At 44.2% G+C, this 3,486-nt stretch overlaps 1 pseudogene; it reads right to left on the reverse strand.

The window, feature by feature from the left end:
- Window positions 1-816: 816 nt before the first annotated feature.
- On the reverse strand, window positions 817-2,482 carry LOC123171498 (disease resistance protein RGA5-like; annotated as a pseudogene).
- Between the last annotated feature and the right edge of the window lie 1,004 nt (window positions 2,483-3,486).

A 3,486-nucleotide genomic window follows, 5' to 3' on the forward strand; every position in this document is an offset into this window, starting at 1 on the left:
TTGTAAATGGGACCTTTAGTACCGGTTCGTGCCATGCACCGGTACTAATGCCTCAAACCCCATTAGTACCGGTTGGTGGCTCGAACCGGGACTAAAGGTCTAACCTTTAGTACCGGTTAGTGCCACGAACCGGTACTAATGGGCATCGCACCCTTTAGTCCCGGTTGGTGGCACCAACCGGGACTAAAGGTCCCATTTGAACCGGGACTAATGCCTGTATGGTGCCCTAGCCGCTCGAACCGGGACTAATGCTCACATTAGTCCCGGTTCGTAATGCAACTGGGATTAATAATGCTCTTTCCTGGTCGAACCAAAGCCATGTTTTCTAATAGTGCAAGTGAACGGCTGCCATGGCACCGCCCAGTCGGTATCCTAGCCTTTTCAGGCTTCCAACACAGTTGGTGGTCGCCTGATTTGATGTATCCAGCTCAGAGCTCGCCCACTTCCCTCATTCCCCAATTTCAATTTGGTGTTTCTTCTTGACTTTAGGGTTTCTACCAGTACATGAACTGATTAACGTTGCACAAATTTTTTTTTGTTGAGTTGTGTCATTGTGATAGGTAGAAAAGAAATTATTATTTCATAATATTAAAGAGTGAAGAGGACATGTGACATTGCTTCTCTTTTTCATAGACATGCTTTGAAGATAGGGAAGAAGAATCCGCCAGATGTGGCCGAAGAACTTCTCAAGGTATGTACTATGGTCCATGTAGTATGTAGACTTTGTCCAAAATAGAGATTTAATTGAGAATTTTAGTGTGTTTGTAATACCATATTGATCTATTTCTGTGTGATATTGGTAATTAGTTAGAACGATCACATGTGATATTGCTTATAAAAAAATATTGGGCGGACCACCCTGTTCTCAAATGCTAGCTCCGCCACTGCATACAAGCACATGAGGATGGGAAACAAGGATGAATTAATCCATCTAGGCAATGTTGAGGTACAACCAAGAAAATGAAATGTGTGGAGGTCTAGAGGGGGCACCCAACTATCCCAGCTGACATCGAATGTCTCATACCCAGAATGATAAATCTTAAGAATATGCAATTTCCTCAGATTGGCCAGGGACACCAACAAAGTATTACACACACTCTCATCATGTCCTTGCCACCAAAGATAGAGCACCCTCAGCTCCACTAGATTCCCTAGCTCTTTCTCAATCTCATCACATTCACCCACCCACACACCATTTAGCTCTTCTAAGGACACCACCTTCCCTATCCCAACCGGCAATCTGGTAAAAGAATAGACATATAGGCACATCAATTGTCCTAGCTGAATAACACTTAATGGCACCTCGATAGATCCACTCGTTCTTAAGTCGAGTATTTGCAAAATATTGTAGCTTTCCTATATCGATGGGAGCACGTCAAGATTTGTATCTTTCAGCCCTAGGTACGTCATGTGTAATAAATTCTCAACATACCTACGATCAATCCCGTGGGTACTTATACTTTCCCTTAGATAGCAACCTTCTAGATCCATTTTTGTCCCATATGTCATCAATCACGATTAGGTACCTGCGTAATTTTTTGAGCATAGTTCACATATCAATAAAGACATAGCCATGTTTATACTTTTTTTGTATGGACAACGAGGTATATCTCTTAGCAAAGATGGAATTTATATCAATGAAGTCATACCTCTTATCCTGAAGAAATGCTCTCAGTTCATCGATGAGTCGTTGGTTATCACTAACAGATTCGTTGATGTTTGCAAACTTAATTTTGTCCAGTCTGTACAACATCTTCTTGAAAATCTTTGCGATGTCTGGATTCTGAGACACGGAAACAAACACTCCACAGTCGAACTGCACTCTACTGTTGTCATACAGCGCCCTGGCAAGGGTTGTCTTGCCCAATCCTCCAAATCCAACAATTGACAATGTCTTGAGTCGTTGCTTGGACATCTCATCCCCATCAATGAGCTCCTCAACGAGCTCATCCCGTTTGTCTTCGATGCCTACAAGCTCTGTAACATCTCTATACACGGCCTTAAGACCAGGGTCAATGATATTTCCCATAACATCGGCGAGTGTCTTAAGCTTGTACCTTTGACGGGGCTCACCCAACTCCTTGGCAAGGTTCTGAGCCTTTTGTATGGCGTCAGAGATCTAATGGAGAGCCTTTCCTTTGCTGAACAATTTCTTGGTTCTCTTGAAGAACTTCTTGACTCTGTTCTTCATGTTGTTGGGGCAAAGGTAACCATGGCTGCCGTGGTACATGCGGACCATGTAAGAGTCCACGGCATCCTCGTAGGAGAGCTCCCTGACCATACCCTCCCAGATCTGGACCTGCGGGTCCAGGTCATCCGGCGGCACGTCGCCCACTTTGTGGAGGAAGACGTACATCATCTCCAGCTCCGTACGGAGGGACTTGACGTGTTTCTTCACCCGGTCGCACAGGGTAAATTCAGCCACGAGCAGCTCGCCGAGCTTGCGGAGGAGAGGGCTCATCGCCCCAGCTGCAACCTCCATTGCTCCGCTCGATTGGATGAGCCACATTGCCCAGCATAAGGCCGGCGCTCCCACAATAATATTTGCAGAAAATTGTTTATCAATACCACGCAACCAGTTGCCGAACATATTCTATGCACTACGTGGTGGGTATAAATTCGAAGCTACTTGAACCATGGCCCAAACTACCCCAGCGAACTTGCACTCAAAAAATAAGTGTTTGATAGACTCGTCATGTTGGCAAAAGACACATGTGTGGGAACCGTGCCAGTTTCGTCGTGCTAGATTATCTCTTGTTAGGATGACTCCTTTGTTTAGAAATCAGAGGAAAATCTTCACTCTTAGAGGAATTTTTAGCTTCCACAATTTCCTGTTATCAATCGGAACATCACAATGAACCATTGCATCATACATGGATTTGACCGAAAATTTGCCATTCTGATGCAAGTTCCATCGAAAAGTGTTCGGCTCATTTGACAGTTGAATGTCCTCCAGGAGAGTGAGTAATTCATTCCATGCTGCCAGACAAGTGCCTAAAAGATCCTTACGAAAAGAAATATCAGGGTTTTCTTGTCCTAAGACTTGTTTGACCGTGACAAATTTATGTCTAACGATCGGATACAAGCTCGGATATTGAACAACTAGTGAGTTGGGCCCTGGCCAGGTATCTTCCCAGAAACGAACCTGAGAACCATCCCTAACCGAGAAGGTCCCAAATTGGAAGAAGAATTCCTTGGCCTTCATGACACCACTCCAAAAATGTGAATCCCCAAGTTTCCAATGAATTTGAGAAATGGCATTGGATCCCACATACTTGTTGTGGATGATTTCCTGCCATACTCCATTCTCAGTGAGTAGTTTATAAACCCACTTGCTGAGAAGAGCGATGTTTTTAATCTCAAGGTCTTGGATTCCCAGGCCCCCTTGACTTTTAGCTCTGCATAATACGCTCCACCTAGCCAGTCGATATTTCTTGGTTTCATCATCACACTACCAAAAAAATCTGGATCTAAAGTAATCTTGAC

Source organism: Triticum aestivum, chromosome 7D (assembly GCF_018294505.1).
Source record: "Triticum aestivum cultivar Chinese Spring chromosome 7D, IWGSC CS RefSeq v2.1, whole genome shotgun sequence".
Taxonomy (NCBI): domain Eukaryota; kingdom Viridiplantae; phylum Streptophyta; class Magnoliopsida; order Poales; family Poaceae; genus Triticum; species Triticum aestivum.